This window comes from Rhinopithecus bieti, unplaced genomic scaffold (genome assembly GCF_001698545.2).
Source record: "Rhinopithecus bieti isolate Rb0 unplaced genomic scaffold, ASM169854v2 scaffold_2574, whole genome shotgun sequence".
Lineage (NCBI taxonomy): Eukaryota > Metazoa > Chordata > Mammalia > Primates > Cercopithecidae > Rhinopithecus > Rhinopithecus bieti.
In genome coordinates, this window is record NW_016804493.1 from 3,642,877 (window position 1) to 3,664,381 (window position 21,505).

Genomic DNA, 21,505 nt, shown 5'->3' on the forward strand with positions numbered 1-21,505 from the left:
TTACATTTACTGAGCACAGCCTCTACACTAGGAAGTAAAATAAGTATGCTATATCATCTCATTTCATTCTTAGGACAACATAACCACCCTTATCTAAACCACTATTAAATCATGTTGACTGACAATACACAATTAATATTTTGTCCATGTTCAATGGTTTTTAAAACAACATTAATTTTCATTTCTTCTTTGCTGATTATTTCATGAACATTAATTCTGAAGTTTCAGAGGGCAATTGCTTTGAGTACTGTAATATTGATCTTACCATATTTTATCACAAAGCCTGATTATAAACATTTTATAAATACCAAGCTATTACTTAGTACATGATTTAAAATACATAAAGCACCAATTTATCTCACACTCAAAAATGACAAAATAGTGAGAGAAAATCAATTATTTTAGCCCTAAAGCAAGATAGACTATTGGTTGCAAAGGATTTACAGAATCAATCAATCAATTTTATGAATAGCTGCCAAATTATATAATGAGATTTGAGGACTGAGAATGAGCTTCTCTCAAAATATCAGTTCCAGTCCTCACCATAATGTTTGACATTATCATATAAATATTCATTGCTGTGTGTCCTAATGGATTTTCAAATTTGTGATATCACTTACTGGACTATAAATGTCATTTGGTGGGTGTATCAATTTTCTCAGGCATGGATGTGTACCAAATTGCCAAAAATTTCTGAGTTAAAACAACACAAACTTATTATCTTACACTTCTGTGGTCCAAAAATCTGAACCAGGTCTCACTGGGCTGAAATCAAGATGTCAGCAGGATGCATGCTTTTTTGGAGGCTTTATGAGACAATTCATTTCCTTGTCCTTTCCAGCTTGCAGAGGCTGCACAAATTCCTTGGCTTATGGCTCCCTTCCTCTGTCTTCAAAGCCAACAAAAACAGGTTGAGTCATTCACAGATTGCATAACTCTATTCTCTTTCTACAGCCTCCTCTCCCTCTGAATCTTTCAGGCCTCCTTTGACTTTTAAGGCCCTTGGTGATTACACTGGGCCTACCTGTATAATCCAGGGTAATCTTACTATGATCATCTGATTAATAACCTAAAATCCATCTACAATCCCAATTCTCCTTTATTATGGAGATAACATACCTATAGGTCCCAAGGTGAAGGATGTGAACATCTTTGGAAAGACATTCTACTCAGTGGGATATATATTACTGATGACATGAATTCATTTATTGTGCCTAAATATCTCCTGAGCACCTATTATGTTTCTAGCACCAGGTTAGGCTCTGGAGAATTACTGTAAATAAGACAGTAATCAGCTGTACTGATCACATAGCTCTCACAGCTCTAAATAAATCTGGGAAAGTCTGGGGTGAGCATCAAGGCAAACCAACAAAATGCACGATTCTTATCTTTGGAAGCTCGCATTTTAAATTTTAGTCTTATTAACCTCTAACTGAGAGCAAGCAAATCAAATTTTTAAAAAAATGTGTACCACTGAGAAGGCAAAGGGCAGTTTCCAATTTTTAAAAATTGCTCATTTTACTATTTTGCTTGATGCTAGTTTCCATTAACAGATTATAAAAGTTGTGGCAAGAATATAATAGAGCTATACTATACCCATATGGCTTTTAGGCAAATAATAGATTACAATTCATTATCATGATTCACAGATACTGTATTGTGAATTTGCCTACTAGCTAAGATGTATTTTTAACCCCAAATCAAAGCTTTTTGTGCTTTGGTGGTCATTTGTGAACGTGCCCACAGCAGTGAAGACTCTGGGCTGCCCAAGGTACCTGCTTCCAAATGAATTCAAACAAGGTGGCACTCTACCTTCTTTCAGCTACAATACGGTAAACAAGGGTTTTTTCCATTGTCTATTCATTTTACACATTTTTGTGCATTTTTTGGTGATTTCCCTGTTTAAAATGGGCCCCAAACATAGGGGTGAAATGCTGCCTCGTGTTCCTAAGTACAAACAAGAAGGCTGCCATGCACCTTACAGAGAAAATATGTGTTAGGGAAGCTTCATTCAGTCATGAGTTATAGTGCTACTGGTCATGAGCTCAATAGTAATAAATCAGCACTACAGACTAAATAAGGTGTCTTTAAACAGAAACATATGTAAAACAAGGTTACGTATTGATTGGTGAACAGAAATATTGCAATCAGAGGCTCACGGGACTCTAATTGTATATTTACCCACTACTGTCTAATTCAGTGTTCACAGGAACTTTACAGACCATAATTTCCATGCATAATGAGAATCAACTCTCCACACACACACATATGCACACACACACACATATGCACACACACACACATACACACACACTTCTAATTAAAGTCTTAATTTTTGTATACATATGAGAAAAGACTGAAAGGAAACATTCCTATATATAAATAGTAATTTTGCATGAAGAAAATTACAGTTGTTTCTATTTTATATTTTCTCTGTATTTTCAAGTTTGAATTTATAATCAAAATTGCCAAAATGAAAAAAAAAGGTATTTTTATCCTATCTTAAAAATAATCTCTAGTCCCTCCTAAGGCAGTGCCTGTGAGATAACATAGCATAGCAATGGTTCAGTATTTGATAATTCACTGTTCACGGAAACTTTATAAAATGTAACTATCAGGGAAAGTGAGAATCAGCTGTACTTATCACATAGTTCTTGCGACTCTAAAGAAATCTGGAAATCTGGAGTAAGCATCAAGGCAAATCAACAAAATGCATTACGTTGTATAAAAAAAGGATCTTTAAATATTTATAATTATGTTCCTGTCATGTAAACTGTTTCATACTTTATAAGTTGCACCTGTCAGGTGTCAGAATAATTCATATGTATATCTTCACTATATTTATACCTTAGGCTATTTTCCTTCAAAAAATACTGTAACCGGTTGAATGCTGACTGTAAATTAACTCATTGATTTTTTAAAAATTTTAAGTATTTCACATTTGGCTCATGTTTTGAAAAATACGATTTCCCTGCTGTTCTTACTAATTTCCCCGTATATTAGGTATTTAGGGGAATAAAACAACAGAGCTCTAAATACAGATAATTAACTGTAGTAAAAAAAATCTTATTTGAAAATGCGTTGTGTATGCTTGTAAAATTAATTCTTAAAGCCCGGCTATATGTCAATTGGTGATTCCGAGGTCCTGATGAAGCATGACCAATAACAAGGCCACTTTCAGTCGCCTACCATGACTGTTTCTGTGAGAGGAGAGCGGAAATCTCCTCAGGTAGGTACCAAGGAGATTAATCAACTCATCAGTGCCTCTGCATCCCACACTCTCCAAGTGTGGGAGAATGAAAAGCAAGTCAGTTACAACCATAGGTACGTGGCACTTTATCAGAGTTGGCTGAATCCTCGCTTGGGTTTGGGTGGCCTCCTTTCATCTGTTACTGAGGCAACTTGATCTTCGCATTCATCTTGATCCTTTATTCAGCTTGGTCCTCATGGTGCTCATTACTGCCAGCTTCAACTTATTGCAAGTAAATTTGTATTGTGTAAGACTGGGAACTTGGCTGGGCACGGTGGCTCATGCCCATCATTCCAGCACTTTGGGACGCCGAGGCGGACAGATCACAAGGTCAGGAGTTTGAGACCAGCCTGACCAACATGGTGAAACCTCGTTTCCACTAAAACGACAAAAATTAGTCAGGCATGGTGGTGCATGCCTGTAATCCCAGCTACTCAGGAGGCTGAGGTAGGAGAATCGCTTGAACCCGGGAGGCAGAGGTTGCAGTGAGCCGTGATCGCGCCACTAACACTCCAGCCTTGGCGACAGGGCGAGACTCCGTCTCAAAAACACAAAACAAAAAAAAAACTGAGAACTTTACTAAATATTTAAAGAGGAGAAAACATGTATCTGCCATTAACATTTTATTATGGACATTTTAAACACAGACCCAAGGACAGAGAACAGAATTTAAAACTCACACACATCTACCTTCAGAGACGAACTCAGGACGAATTTTATTTCACCTACACCCATGTCCCCTCCAAGTTTATCACCTTTACTACACAATTATTTTAAATTCAGTCCCAGACATATTATTTCACGCATAAATATCTCAAAAGGTATCTTTAAAGAAGGAGAATTCCTCATAAAACAAAAACACAATTTAATTATCAAATCTAAAATTTCACAATAGTTCTGTAATATCATCAGCATCCTGTGTGGACTGTTTATCCCTTAAAAGTATACGTGCATACAAGTGTATGCGATATTGTTTACATCAGGATATCAAAATTTTACATGCGTTACATTCGATTGTTGTTGTTCTTAAATCTATTTATGGATCACTCTTCCTTTTTCTTTCAATCATCTATTTAAAAAAAAAAGGCCATTTATTCTATAATGTTTCCCAGCTTGTTCATCGTTTCCCTCTGTTGTTATATGATTTTTTTTCTGTTCCTATATTTATTATAAACTGGTAGTTAGAACTTTGGCTTGACTCTTTGGCAAGAATCCTTCAAAGCCCACACTGTGTACTTCCAGGTACCTCCTACCTGGTTGTCTCTGTTTTAATGTGAGCCATCACAGATGTTCTCTAGGTACATTATTTCATTAGAGTTTACAAAATGGAGTTATTCTAACATTATTACATTTTGTGTGCTGACCTGGAATGCTTCCAACATGGGAAAGTTTGTTTCATTAAATATTTGGTTATATTTAATGAATATAACCTGAGATGCAGTTTAGTAATAAAAAAAAAAAAAGTAGGATAAATACTTGATTTTTCCTTTTACACACCAATGTTCAGACTAATGAGTTGATTCTCTGGCATCTTCCAATAAAGATGGATAAGAAACGTTCTGTTCTATAACGCGTTCATGAATGTTTAATTTGATGTTTCAGTCCATTTCTGGTATTACTGATGTTTCAATTACTCCATTTGGCCAGTGAAATCCTTTTCAAGTTAACCGCTGACTCCTTTGGACATCACTCCAGTGGCCTTTGACAGCATACTTGTTTTCTGGTATAAAATAATCCCCATTTATTTGTATATTTGATGCCTCAGTTTGGATCCAGTCTTTTACTGCAAGGAATTCTAGATCCTTTTACAGGAAAGTGGTATTTGGTGCCCTCAGTCTAGGTGCTAGGAGATATCATTTTTCCTTGATAATTTCTTGGTAAACACAGTCATGGTTTTTTGATAAACCAAACTAGGAAATAGGTCTATTTTTCTTAAGAGAAAATATATTCAGAGTTCATACTGATGTATCTAATTCAAACACAGGGTTATATATCTACTTAATCTTTCTGATTTTAGATTTGCTTCTTTTTTCTCTTAAATTGAAAATTATTATTTCCAGTGATATCAATATTATCACATTACTGCTTTATCAGGATAAGTTTCAGAGTCACAACACAATATTTTAAGTAAAAAATGGCTGTCATTAGCAAAATGTGATCATTGAAAGGAGCTTAAGAGTTTTTTGGCAATGGGATCTAAAAAAGTAAAATACACAGATTACTGTTTTAAAGTCTCACTTTAAATAATTCCCATTCCTATGTATGTATGCCTTCAAACTTAATAGGTTTACTTGTTCCATTTTACTTTTGCTTTTTAGAAATGGGCTTTAATATATTTAAATTTTGGTAATACAATTATTAAGATTGTGTGTATTAACTTATAGCAAAATCTGAAAAACAAGGTATGCTATTTCTCCTGTTCTATGTATTTAAGCTTCAACTTTAATAGTTTATTTGTTCCATTTTACTTTGCGTTTTTAGAAATGGCTTTATGATATTTAATTTGGTATACAATTATTAATTGTATGTATTACTCTATAGTAAAATCCGAAAACAAGGCATGTTCAAAAAAGTCTAGCTTCTTTCTCTGTTCTATCCCTCCCCCATAGGTTATCATAAAGGTAACTTCTTTTAAAAAATTATTATCCTCCCATTTATTTAAAAAGTATAAGAAAATATATAAATATATGTGCATGTCTCCATTCCCTTCATTTAAATAAATATCATACCCTACACAGTTTCTTCACTTTATCTTTGTGAAGGTGATTAAACAAATGTGAGGGGTAGAGGTAAACCACATGTTAATTCTCTTAAATAGATTTTACCCCTGAAGCGTTATCTAGATGAAATTGACGATCACTTGAAGGAAGTAGAAGCTGAGTCCTAGACATCCTACAGTAAATTTTGGAGGCCTTTCCAACTTAATTCCTCAGGTATTCCTGGTCATCTGCATTCTCCTTCCACTAGCACAGTATCAGAATTACCATTGTGACTTCTCCTAGATAGAGCTATGCATCTCTCAGAGTCTCTTCCGGGACAACATTTGGGTGGGATGGGGGACTGGGAGGCTACTGCGTGATGGTTCAATGTCAGGTTTGGGGACTCACTCCAAAAACATGTCAATAACCTCTGCGTTGATGTCTCCAAGAGCTGCAAGAGCTGCTGAGGTTAGGAGAATGGCAACTCACACACACACACAAAAAGACTCTCATCTTTAAAGTTACTAGATTCTAAAATTCAGTCCATCTGATTCAATCCATCTAGAGGAATATAGTGTGAAAGTATTAATAACCTGCTAAAAAAGTTTTATGCAAAAGTAATTGTGTGTAAATGGTAATGGGAAATAGAGCACAGAGTTTCAAAGGTATGGAGAAAAACTTGGGAAAGTTGCAAAGCCTGGCAACAAAGGAGAATACTGAAGACTAGATCCAGGGAAGTGCAACAATCCAAAGATGATAGACAACTAACTTAAAAGGATGTAAATGAGTTAATGATCGGTCATAATTTTTTCTTGGCATTCTAAGGTACACATATTGATGCTTGTGGTGTGGAAGAGGTATCTTATATACATGACTTCCTGAGCACACATTGGTTCCACCCTCGGTAACTACTGACATAATCACAACCTTTAAATATTTATGGATGGTTCAAGTACGTGGTGTTCTGTTCCAAGCACTAATGGTAAGAACACAGCCCTTCAGCTATATAAAGGTAGTATCACTACTTACAAATTAAAAAATGGGCGAATGTTTTCAAGAAAAGAAAACCACTCCCCAATCACATTAGTTTCAAACCATGTCTTAGTCATCTTATTGTTACACTTTGCTTGAAGCTATTCAAGTAATCATAAGCATTTTAAAATGGGGAAAATGCAGAAAAAAATACAGAATACAAAATGCTCTAAGAATTTCTCTTTAAAGTATAGCAATACTGATTTCAAAGTAATCTTGGAATCTGAAGGAAAGCACTGAGAACTTAATCCCCAATTTCTTTGTATCAATGAGACTGAGACACTGATTATGTAATACGGAGAGACCTGGAGTTTACCAATACATGCAAACCCTGGTCCTATATGCCTATGCCAGAAACAGTATACGTCCCTTGACAATCACAGATGTCTGTCACCTTCTTCAACTCCACCTGATTTCCATATTAGCTACTACAAAGGTTCTAGTTATTGTATCTTGTTCAAAATGAAATAACTTTAGTGTATGTCAGCTAATTCTAAATGCCTAGGGCCATTTTGAACACATTTTCTGGCATAATATAATTGAACTGTAATATCTTGAAATACTGCAATAGACCTGCATTTTATTTGATAAAATTAATTTCTCAGAAAATATTCATAACATTCACCACATAATTCTGACATCCTATATCAAGCATTTGTGCAAATGTCATTAAAGTAGATAGACAAAAATATTCATGAAGTCAAGGACTTCACACCCTGAGGTCATCAAGATCCACACTATTATCTAGAAGTTAAACATATCCTTTAAAATCTGAACTTAAGAGTAGAGAAATCCTTCACATATCATTAACCCAAGAACAGAACAGGAAGCAAGAATATTACGGATGCATGAATCAATTTAAAGAAAAGATAAGGACCACTGTCCTGGTCAGAACCAGCTAAGATCAGTCAGTAGTGATTGAAACTGATGTGTACACCTAACTACTAAATCAGAAGTAGAATATAGAAAGTCACTCAAAAGATAGTGTCACAGCTTGGTTAATCACCAGTTTCACTGGGAGGAAAAACTTGATTAATTGGTGCTTCTCAGATGAATGATAAAACAGCATATGATTAATCAGGATGTGACCTCTGGCTGCAAGGTACAAAGTAGAATGATAATATTAAGACAAAATCAGTTAGAGAAAGAGCAGTGTATTTTGGAACCGACTCAGTTAAAGGAGGAAAAAGAATATAAAACTAACATCAACTCTAAACCCCAAAGAAAGTTTAAACGAGAAAATATATTTCACAAATTACAATTGGAATGAAATGAAAAATTATAAATAGAGTGAGAATTAGTAGAGGAAAACTACCTAACCTCTAGAATGTAGGGAGGTGGGGTAAGATTTAAGAGTTCCTGTGAATCTCATTCTCTTTCAGGATGAACTTCCCTAACACGCCTCTATAGCCACAGCCAACAACCATGATTCCCTTGCATTCTTTCTCCCATTTCCCATGTAGTGCTGTGAAATGGAGTCATTTGTAAGTACGAGAAAGTAGGACTCAGATTCAATTAGACCCTATGACACCCAAGGAATGGTGCACAGCAAAAGGCATCCCATGAGCATGAATCTTTGAGTCTAGGGTAACCCTAAAGGTCACATAAACCCAGAGGTCCTAAGTTTACAGATGAGGAAACTGAGGCTCAATCACATTTGGAGTGTGAAGTCACAAACTTTGAGTCAAAGTCACAAATCAAGTGAGCTGTAGAACTGGATATAGAACTGAAGTCCTCTCTCTGATACATAAAGCTTCTTCATCACACAAAGATGGCTCAGGTTCCTCCCGTTCCACAAACCTGAATTTGATGCACAGGCCTCCTCTTGGTGGACCCTAGGTGACAACAGCTGAGCCAGGTTGTCTCCCTCACTCCGACTTGGAGGACAGACGTTGCAGGAGTACAACATCCCTCAAAAGCTGTGTTCTATATGGAATCTTAAGGAAAGTATGTGAGACGCACCTGGAAAGCTGGGGCGTGGTGAGGGCTGAGACTGCAAGAATACACTGGACACAGACTATTCACAACCGTGAGGCCACGGATACCCTAAGCCTTACACCAAGGTCTACTCAGAAAGGTCCCCTTGTCTGTCCTTCTCTAAACCCAGAACTTCTGTGTCATGACCTGGAAGAACATGCAGAGGCCTTGTTTTCCACTGCTGTCTTCTCTTTCTTCCAACAATCTTTTCTGTGCCATCCAGGGTCCTCACTATATTGTTTTATTTGACTTTTAATTGTATAGATTTAGGGAGTATAACTGAAATTTGTTACACGGATATATTATGTAATAGTGAGTTCTGGGCTTTTAGTGTCCCCATCACCTGAGCAGTGTACATTGTATCCCATAGGTAATTTTTCATCCCTCACCCTCTCCCATCCTCCCTCTTTTTGAAATCTCCAATAAACAAAAGAAACTTTCTTGTTATAAAATGAGAACTGAGAGTGATCTCTGGATTCGAGCCGCCTGGGTTTCTAATCCAGGTTGGTAGTTGTGAGAGGTGTGTAACTCCTGAAAACTTTCATTTCTTCTAGAAAAATGAAATTTGGGACAATGCACAGACAAAGCTTTGCAGAACACCAGTAGCACAGTGAATTCATCTCACCTGAAATCCAAATGAACATTCTGGGACCTAAGGTGCAGTTCGTTAACTTTTCCCACATGCTATGTTTCCATGGAGTTAGGAAGCATTTTATAGTTCTTCTGCCAATTACAGATGTTTATTTCTTCCTTGTAAAATGAGGTGCCAAAAGAAAAAAATGAGGGAGAGAAAACACATTTCTTCTCCTTTTTGATGAGTGTCAGCTGGTTATAGCAAACTTTGCCCCTCCAGGCTGGAGTCCTCTCCCAAACTACAGGCCATTTCTTCACACTCCTTGCAACTCTCTGCTTCAAAAGCCTTGTGGTTGACCCATAAAACACCCTGAACGACTTTCACAGACTCCTCAACATCTCCCTGGCCACACCTTCATTCTTCATCATTTCCTAGCATTGCACCATCTTTGACATTATAAACATGTATATTCTACTCTTCCATCATAGACCACTAAATCTTACCAACTCGCTTCCACCATTCCATTTTTATTTGCTTTTCAGCCTCAGTAACTCCAAGCTTCCTTTGACACTTTCCATCATTTGTGATGGTTAATGTTATGTGTCACCTTGACTAGGCTACCATACCCACACATTTGCCCGAACATTATTCTGGATGTTTCTTTAAAGGTATTTTTTAATGAGATCAATATTTAAATCCATAGACACTGAGTAAACCAAATTATCTTTCATAGTGTGGGTGGGCCTCATCTAATCAGTTGAAGGTCTCAATATATTAAAAAAAAGACTGACTTCCCTGGAATAAGAGGGAATTCTGCCAGCACACTGCCTTTGGATTTAAACTGCAACTCTGCCCTGAGTCCTACGCCTGCAGCCTACCCTGCAGATTATGGACTTGCCAAGCCTGTCAATTGCATGAGCCAATTCCTTAAAATAAATCTCCCGGCCGGGCGCGGTGGCTCAAGCCTGTAATCCCAGCACTTTGGGAGGCCGAGACGGGCGGATCACGAGGTCAGGAGATCAAGACCATCCTGGCTAACCCGGTGAAACCCCGTCTCTACTAAAAAATACAAAAAAACCGGTGGCTCAAGCCTGTAATCCCAGCACTTTGGGAGGCCCAGACGGGTGGATCACGAGGTCAGGAGATCAAGACCATCCTGGCTAACATGGTGAAACCCCGTCTCTACTAAAAAATACAAAAAACTAGCCGGGTGAGGTGGCGGGCGCCTGTAGTCCCAGCTACTCGGGAGGCTGAGGCAGGAGAATGGCGGGAACCCGGGAGGCGGAGCTTGCAGTGAGCTGAGATCCGGCCACTGCACTCCAGACTGGGCGACAGAGCGAGACTCTGTCTCAAAAAAAAAAATAAAATCAATCAATCAATCAATCAATCTCCCATCTCCCCCAACCTCCATATATATATACACACACACACACACGCACGCACACACTATATATGTATATGTACATATGTGTGTGTACATACACACACACACACACGCACGCACACACTATATATGTATATGTACATATGTGTGTGTACATACACACACACACACGCACACACACACTATATATGTATATGTACATATGTGTGTGTACATACACACACACACACGCACACACACACTATATATGTATATGTACATATGTGTGTGTACATACACACACACACACACACACACACACACACATCTTGTTGGTTTTGTTTCTCTGGAGAATCCTGAGTAATGCAATCTCCCATCAACCTCACCCTCCCTGACTTCACTTCCTTTTCTACATGGTTCTGACCCCATGGTACTTCCGTTCCTCCATGCTCTTGCCAGCCCCCATGTGTCCTGGTCCTAGTGTCCACCCATCACAGTATCCCTGTGGATTCCAACCCTGGGTCCTAACTGTCTATGCCCTCAGCTCCTGTGTAGGCACAGTTGCACACAGCTGCAGAAGGCCATAGCACAGTCTGCACAGGTGCCCTGTTCATGCCCTTTGGCCAACGCTGGGCTCTCAGCCCTGTGTGGGGATTGTTTTCCAAGGAGGTACCACTCTCACTTCTCCCTCTTTGCTCTCAGTAAATATATGATCTTTTTGCACATGAAAGCTCCTTTCTATAGACTGAAGTCTAAACCTGTCTTTACCTTTTTTCTTCCTCTACAGTAAGAAGACATGTCTCTTCCAAGCCAACTGTGATTTGGATCCTCTCGCTCCATCATGTACACTCTCAAATGGCCTTTATGTTAGCCAGTCCTTTCCCCTTCTCTTAGATTAGTATTTGCTGTTTTCTCTTTTCCACTCCATATCAAATTTCCTTTCCAAAAACCATTGCATTCAGTGAAACATTTACTCTCACCTTTTAGCTGAATTGCTGATAACCTCAGATCTCTTGTTAATTTTGCATGAGTTGTATTTTTCTTTTGCATTTAATTGTGTAAAAGTTTTCTTCCTTGCTTGCTTGTTTTCGTTCTCTATTTCCCTCTTTTTTCCCTCCCCCCTTTACCCTTCCCTCACTCTTTCTCTCCCTCCCCCAACTCTCCCCTCCTCCACCTCCTCCTCTTTCTCCTGCTCCTTCTGGTCTCCTTTTGTATTTAACTTTCACACAAACTCTTCCATGTGTATAGTACTGCTATGCTTATTTTACAGAGGAGGTAAAAGCAACTTGCCCAAGATCACACAGCTTGTATGAGACGGAGCCTGCATCTGAATGCATGCAATCTGATAACAGAGATGACATCCTTAACTGCTATTCACCGCCTTCCATCTCATCTTTCTTTTTAGTGCTGTGGCTCTAGCACTGACCTTGAACTGACAATCCAACTATTCGAGTTGGCTCACACAACAGGAGGAGGCTCACTATTTCCATACAGTCAATGTTAAACCTCCCTATAGAAAATGAGACAGTGTGCTGATGGTGTTTGCTACCCTTGCCCCAGATTATTAGATCTACTCACATTTACTACACTTCTGATGCAGGAGCCTGGGGATGGGGAGTTCAATGGAGGAGAGAAGAGGATGATTCACAAGGACTTCTCCTGGAGCAGAGGCAAGAGCCAACCTTGTTCTACTGTGTGGTAGAATGTGAAAAGTTGCACAGCTTTCCTACATGACAGAAGACTCCAGTGCAAAGCCCTAGGCAATGTTCAAAGTAGGACAAGAGAGAATAAATATATTTCATAGATTTATGCCTTTTTCTTTTTTGAGACAGTCTTGCTCTGTCACCTAGGCTGGAGTGCAGTGGCGTGATCTCAGCTCACTGCAAGCACCACCTCCCAAGTTCAAGTGATTCTCTTGCCTCAGCCTCCCCAGTAGCTGGGACTACAGTCACATGCCACCATGCCTGGCTGATTTTGTAATTTTAGTGGAGACGGGGTTTCACCATGTTGGCCAAGCTGGTCTCGAACTTCTGATGTCAAGTGATCCACCCACCTCAACCTCCAAAAGTGTTGGAATTAAAGGCATGAGCCACTGCGCCTAGTGAATATATGCCTTTAAATCACACAAGTAGTAGTTTCTTCTTGGTGAAAATTTCTCTTAAAAAAGAGTTGTGCGGGCTGGGTGTGGTAGCTCATGCCTGTAATCCAGCACTTTAGGAGGCCAAGGAAGGCAGATCACCTGAGGTCAGGAGTTCGAGACCAGCCTGGCCAACATGGTAAAATCATCTCTACTAAAAAAGACAAAACTTAGCCAGGCATGGTGGCAGGCACCTTAATCCCAGCTACTTGGGAGGCAGAGGCAGGAGAATCGTTTGAACCTGGGAGGTGGAGGTTGCCGTGAGCCAAGATCAAACCACTGCACTCAAGCCTGGGGGACAAGAGCCACACTTCTCTCAAAAAAAAAAAAAAAAAAAAAAATTGTGTCATAGTCAAGTATATACTTTATTCAACTTAGATGGATTAAATGTTCAAAGACTAAAAATTTTGAAAAATGCAAACTAACAAAGTGAGAATAATGTACATGGAAATTCAATGTTTGTATGTACATAAATACAAAGAATTTGATTTTATGAGACCAACAAGGCTGGACAGAACAACTTATTTCCAATCTAGATAAATTTCATTATTTACCTATCATTGTTCACGTAAAGATTTTTAAGGTGAGCACAGTTCCCTGTGACTTTAATTAATTCATGTATTTACTCCAAGGATCAGAAATCTATTTTCAAAGTGATATATTAATTTTTTTACATTTTATTATTTCAGGGTATACTATAAAGATAGAACTATTACCATAATCGCTTTGTAGCTCTTGGGATAATTTTCTGCAACTTGCCACAAACTCACTAACATAAATAGAAGATTTTTTTCTCTGAAACTGATATTCCCCAGTCCACCCCAAATTCATGATTCTGAACATAATGTAATAAAGCGACTGCCCCCTGAGGATGTCTTTTCACTGCTCCAGCAATTTTCCTCTTCTCTCTCTCTTATTGAAAAGATTCCTATTATTAGCTACTTAAAATACTCATGGCTTCAAAAGGGAGACAGCCTTTCAGTATGAGAAATTAATCTGAAGAAACACAAACTGAAAGATGGCTACTCAAAGCCAATTACAAATTTTATTTGCTGGATATAAGTCAAATATGATTCATTTTGGACTGCATCTCTCATGTCTCTGATTGACAGACACAATTCTATAGGCTATACCTTAGTCTTAGTATTTTGGCTTCCTGTTTCTTTTTTTTTTTTTTTTTTTTTTTTTTTTTTTTTTTTTTTTTTGAGATGGAGTTTCACTCGTCACCCAGGCTGGAGTGCAATGGCATGATCTTGGCTCACTGCAACCTCCACCTCCCGAGTTCAAGTGACTCTCCCACCTCAGCCTCCCAAGTAGCTGGGATTACAGGTGCCTGCCACCATGCCTGGCTAATTTTTGTATTTTTAGTACAGATAGGATTTCACCATGTTGGCCAGGCTGGTCTTGAATCCCTGATCTCAAGTGATCCACCCACCTCGGCCTCCCAAAGCGCTGAGATTTACAGGCGTGAGATGAGCCACTGCACCTGGCCAGTTTCCTCCTTTCATACTTATAGCTACTCCTGGACAAATGCCCTAACATTTGAATCTTTTCCTAAAACCATGGCTCCTCTAAGTCACCCAAAGTATTATTTTTTTGTGAACATTTCTAAAAGGAGTAAGTTTAGTGCAGATAATAGTAAAAAGAGAAAATCTTAGATAAGGCCAATTTAGAGGTATGACTTATAAAGGCAATTGGGAATACGGACAGATAAGGCCGTGTAGTTCAAGTCCTGGTTTTTATGACGAAGAATGTTTCTATTTTAGTTATAACTAAAATATATAACTAAAATAGTTATATATTTCACATAACTATTTTACATAGTTATGTGAAATATATTCACATATTTATGTGAAGTATCAGATGTACACCCTCATAGTCTCAGTTTGTACACTGGCCCCTGTGCTGTAAACCAGCAGACATATCAGATTATTATATTTCAGATTTGAAGTAATCATGAAAAGTGTTTCTTTATACTAAAATAATATTATCAATATCTCTTTGAAACCACATTAGCAACAAGCATGGAGTTTCTAACTTCTGGGAGCTCATAGCCTTAAGAAATAGGTATACCTTTCAATGAAGATAATACGCATTTTAGCCAGTAGCACTTGCGTATTTATTTATGTTAAAAGGTATCATTTGAAACCAGGCCAATGTGTTAGTCCAGTTTCATGTTGCTGATAAAGACATACCCAAGACTGAGTAATTTATAAAGAAAAAGAGGTTTAATGGATTTAGTTCCATGTGGCTGGGGAGGCCGCACAATCATGGTGGGAGGCAAAAGGCATATCTTCCATGGTGGCAGACAAAAGAGAATGCGAGCCAAGCAAAAGCGGAAACCTTTACAAAACCATCAGACCTCGTGAGACTTACACACTACCACAAGAACGGTACGGGGAAACTGCCCCGTGATTCAATGATCTCCCATTGGGTCCCTCCCACAACATGTGGAAATTATGGGAGCTGCAACTCAAGATAAGATTTGGGTGGGAACACAACCATATCAGCCAACATCTAAGTAGAATGAAATAGAATGAAAAATAGATGGGTGGGTTTGAAATTCAGTTGATTAAAGTTATTCAAACCCTGCAAAGCAATGCAGAGACTCCCTGGAAATAACACTATCACAGACGTCATTGGAAGTAAGAACCCAGAGATTATTAAGTGAAGATTGGAAAAGTGAGGGGCAAAAGTAGCCCTGAGAGGTAAGTGACTTGACTGTGTTTGGAAAGCCCTGATTGAAAGGGATGAACTGAAGTTTGTTGAGCAGACATGCCTTAGATAACTGAAGAGTATGACCCAGAAGAGAAATAGGAGAGTACAAGAAACTCTGGAGAATGTCTTAAGAGCAACAATTAAAACACCTGAGCTTGGAGCTGTGTTGCACAAGGAAACCATCAATGAAATATGCCAAGGTTAGGGCTGGACGGAGCCATAAGATCTTCCAGCTAAGCAAAACACTTCAATAAAATTTAGCAACGTGCTTTCCTTTGTATACCGAGTGTGTGTTGCAATCTTGTCCCAGAAGCGACAAAAGGCCGGGTGTGGTGACTCACGCCTGTAGTCCCAGCATTTTGGAAGGCCGATGCAGGCGGATCACCTGAGGTCAGGAGTTCAAGACCAGAGTGGACAACATGGTGAAACCCTGTTCCTACTAAAATTACAAAAATTAGCCAGGCTGGAGGTATGTGCCTGTAATCCCAGCTACTTGGGAGGCTGAGGTAGGAGAGTCGCTTGAATCCGGGAAGTGGAGGTTGCAGTGAACGAAGATCGGGCCACTGCACTCCAGCCCAGGCGACACAGCGAGATCCATTTCAAAACAAAACAAAACAAAAAATGAAAACAGATGTAGTATTAAGGCACATATATACCCTGGTCCTCTTCAGTGAACCTTGGAGCTCATCTGTAAAATGTTCGATGAAAAACAGAATACTGCTATTTTGTCCCACATAGAAAGCAAGTCTACATTTTGAACTCTTAATACATATTTTGATAAATAAAGAATTGAATCGATAATTGATTAAGGAGAGAATCACTCTACTGATTCAGTGTAGATTATGTGGCAAAAATGGCCCTAAACCAATGGTTCAGCATTTTTCATGGATTCCCTTCTTTCAGGACACTGAAAGACTGTTCTTGCTAGCTTTGCATACTCATAAATATTACCAGGAAAGAAGGGAGCTAAATGTAACATTTTATACATGTGGCACTAGTTAACATAAATTTAGGGGGGAACGGATCTTAAATCTCAATTTCCTCAGCATCAAAATATTGATCTACTTTCTTTATGGGTTGATGGATAGGGAAGCATGCAATTTCAAAACTGAAAGGGAATGAGAAATCACTCAGTAAGTACTTGGATTCTACCTGCATCCTCTTCTATGAGCAAAGAGAAAGCAGCTCATAGAGGTAATTTGTCTTTAGTCACATACCTTCTTAAGGCTGTCCTCATCATTGTTTCACTTAGAACCACGTATCACCCTTTGCCTGCTCTGACCTAAAACATTAGGGGCCTGAGTGACACGGACTGTGGCCCAGGCTCCCGTGTAAAGGAGCTTCCAGCTGGGAACTTGAAAAAGATCTGCACATGAAAGGAAGGGAGGAACCAGGGTATTTCTTCCCACTTTTGCTCTGCCTCAGGCTGCTACTTGGTAGAGGCTGAGCCTTTTACAAGGCTCCAGCCCCTCAAAGATACCCACCGCTTCCATAATTCTACAGGACAGTCCTTGCAGAAGTTCTAGCATTCTGGGGTAACTTGTTTTTCTGACCGGACACTGGCACAGAGGACAATTTAGGACCAGAACTAATGGGTTTGTTTTTTGTTTTTTTTCTGTCTGAATACACTCAAAGATTAGATGACAGGATGCACATATGAAACCCACACAGCTATATATATGTATTTAAACTGCTACTAAAATACTGAACAATAATATGTTGTGATGCTTCGTATTGACAACCAAAGTATGCTTTATTCTATCAGTAAATGTTACCAGATATTATTGCATAACAAGTCGGAGATAGCTATTATTTATGTGATGGTTCATTTGATATTTCCACATGCCTGGGTAAAGGCGTGCCCAGACAGCTGGCAAAATACTATTTCTGAGTATGTCTGTGAGGGTGTTTCCAGAAGAGATGAGCATTTGAATTGATATATTGAGTAAGGAGACCCGCCCTCACCATTGTAGGCAGATATAATCCAATCCGTTGAAGGCTAAAATAGAACAAAAAGGAGGAGAAAGGGCAAATTCTCTCTCTGCCTGTCTTTCTCTGTCTGTCTGTCTCTCTCTTTTTGAAACAGGGTCTCACTCTGTTGCCCAGACTGGAGTGCAGTGGCACAGTCTCAGCTCACTTCAACATCTGCCTCCCAAGCTGAAGCGATTCTCCTGCCTCAGCCTCCTGAGTAGCTGGGACGACAGGCGTGCACCACCATGCCCAGTTAATTTTTGTCCTTTCTGTAGAGATGGGGTTTCACCATGTTGCTCAGGTTGCTCTTGATCTTCTGGCCTCAAGTGATCCTCCCACCTCGGCCTGCCAAAGGGCAGGGATTACAGGCATGAGACACCGTGCCTGGCTCTCTCTCTCTTCTTGAGCCGAAGCATTCATGTTTTTCTGCCTTTGGACATCTAAGCTCCTGGCCCTTGGGTCTTCAGACTTAGACTAAATTGGACCACTAGGCTTCCTGGTTATACTGCTAACAGACAAAAGATGGTAGAATTTCTTGGTCTCCATAATTGCATAAGCCAGTTCCCATTTTATGTATATGCTTGGTTCCATTTCTCTGGAAAACTCTATCTTGTGTTAAATAGCAGTAACCATAATACAATGGGTGTGATGTAGTAGCTTAAAAATTTTAAAGAAACGTTATTATATGAAATTAATAATTTAAAATGAAAGAACATATTATGTTATATTGCACACTTTGGAAAATAATGTCTAAAATATTGGTTTCAAACATTTTCATTCCAATCTTTTAGGATGTATTCTATTTTGAATGAGAATGAGTTGAAGATACTTTTATATATTTATACATCATTTTTTTCCTTTCTATGAACTGCCTGTTTATATAACGGCTTTTTTTTTTAACCAAAAGAAAAAAAAAAACAAAGGCTAAGGGTTTATTTTTTGTTTTGTAGAAAGTTTCATACTTACACTACATTTGAGAATTTTTGTGATGGAAGTGTTCCATAACTGCTCTGTCTAATCCAGTAACCACTGGTCTAACATAGCTACTGAGCCCTTCAAATGGGGCTAGTGTAAACTGAGGAACTTTATTTTTAATTTTAAATAATGTAATTTTATTTTTTACTGTACTTAAGTTCTGGGATACATGTGCAGGATGTGCAGGTTTTGTTACACAGGTATACATGTGCCATGGTGGTTTGCTGCACCCATCAACCTGTCATCACATTAGGCATTTCTCCTAATGCTATCCCTCTCCTTGCCCCCAACTCCCCAACAGGTCCCAGTGTGTGATGTATATGTTCTCATTGATCAACTCCCACGTATGAGGGAGAACATGCAGTATTTGGTTTTCTGTTCCTGTGGTTTGCTGATAATCATGGTTTCCAGCTTCATCCATGTCCCTGCAAAGGACATGAGCTCATTCTTTTTTATGGCTGCATAGTATTCCATGGTGTATATGTGCCACATTTTCTTTACCCAGTCTATGATTGATGGGCATTTGGGTTGGTTCCAAGTCTTTGCTATTGTGAATAGTGCTGCAATAAACATACATGTGCATGTATCTTTATAGTAGAATAACTTATAATCCTGTTCAGTGACCCTATGTGGCTAAGAGCTACCATATTTAACAGCAGAGATTTGGATATTAAGAAAATTGTGTCATTAGTATTGGGAAGGTAGAGTTAATCTCTAATCTGCAGCTTTTTTTCCTACTCTTTTGGCCAAATTCTTCTTGCAACATTAACTCAAAGAATGTACAGGAGAATGTAAGATGAATGGATATCCTGCTGGTATGTTTTGTACTGAACTAAAAACCTGTAACTGGTTGTCAAGATTACTGAGCAAACCAATGTTTCTCATACTATGCAGCAAATTGAAATCACTTGATAATATTTTTAAAATTCTAATTTGGAAATCTGGGCTCCCACCTCTAGTCTCCCTAGGTACCAGAATTAGAATGAACAGTGAAATTTACTTATCACAGACTTAACCTGAAATCAGTGAATAGCCTATTGATAAGATACAGCTATACTGGAGAAGAGTTGGCAAGCATCCCTGAGAGATTACATCACTACTGTAATGTAAGAGCTGAAAGGCCTCTGGAGCTGATGGCTTTCCTGATGTGTGGTGGCCACACCCACTAAGTCTGTGACACTAACTGGGATATTTAAAAGTTGTTCAGTATAGCTGAACATCTATTATGCTGTTGCTGTGCATGCTGTGTGGTTGCCGGCCCGTTATTATTTTTAAATCTAATATGTAGCTGAGTGAAGCCTATTCAATCAGTTGGAACGTCAGTCTTAACCAAAGACCACTGCTGCTGCTGAACAAATGTGGGCACTGCTATCATATAAGCTAAAGATATTTCCCAATTTATACCCTTTCTTTTATATTATATATGCTACATTTTTATGCAGCCTTCCATGTATTACCTAATTTTATATCTTTTCCTCTATGGCTTTTGGGTTTGGTTCCCTTTGCTTAGAAAGACAGGCCCCTTCCAATATTACATGCTGATCTTTACACTGTCCTATATTTTCTTTTAATACTTTTTTTCTGTATCTGTATTATTTTTAATATTTAATTAATCTTAAATGTATTTTGATATAAACAAGTTATCTACTTTTCTAGAAGGTTATGATTTCCATATTGACTGATACATATTTCCTTAAATGTGTATTAAGGTTTTCAATGCTGTATCTATTGTATGTAAATCCCTAAATGTATTTGGACATAGTAACAGATGTTCCATTTGTTCTTACACTATATTTTAATGTGCCAGTATCAATAAGTTTTAATCAACACATATTTATAAATTTTTTCTAACATGTAAATTCTCCTCACCATTATTCTTTTTGCTAATCAACTTAGCTATTTCTCATATACATTTTTCTATATGACATTCAGAATGATCTCATTTATATGGATGATTTTAGGTAGAATGAATAACTTTATAATATTGTCTTTTACTCAAAAGGAGATACATCCTTGCATTTAATCAAGTGTTCTTCTATGTTCTTTAGTAATATTCTAAATAGTTCTTGTTTCTTGTACATTTTCTATTACATTTTTTCCCTTGATATCTATTCATTTTTTGGATTACTTATACACTGTTGGTGGCAGTCTAAATTAGTTCAACCATTGTGGAAAACAGTATGGCGATTCCTCAAAAAGCTAAGAACCGTTTGACCCAGCAATCCCACTACTGAGCACATACCCACAATAATATAAATCATTCTACCACAAAGACACATGGACGCAAATGTTTATTGTAGCACTAGTCACAATAGCAAAGACATGGAATCAACATAAATGCCCACCAATGACAGACTGGATAAAGAAAATGTGATACATATACATCATGGAATACTATGCAGCCATAAGAAAAGAATGAGATCACGTCTTTTTTGGGAACATGGATGGAGCTGGAGGCCATTATCATTAGCAAACTAATGCAGGAACAGAAAACCAAATATTGTACATTCCTACTTATAAGTGGGAGCCTAATGATGATAACTCATAAACACAAGGAAGGGAACAACAGACTGTGGGGCTTATTTGAAAGTGAAGAGTGGGAGGATGGCGAGGAGCAGGAAAATTAACTGAGTACCAGGCTTAGTACCTGCGTGACAAAATAATCTGTACGACGTGAGATTAACTATGTAATAAACCTGCACATGTATCTCTGAACCGAAACATTTAAAAAAATTTCACAGTGGCTCACGCCTGTAATCCCAGCACTTCTGGAGGCCAAGGCGGGCAGATCACGAGGTCAGGAGATTAA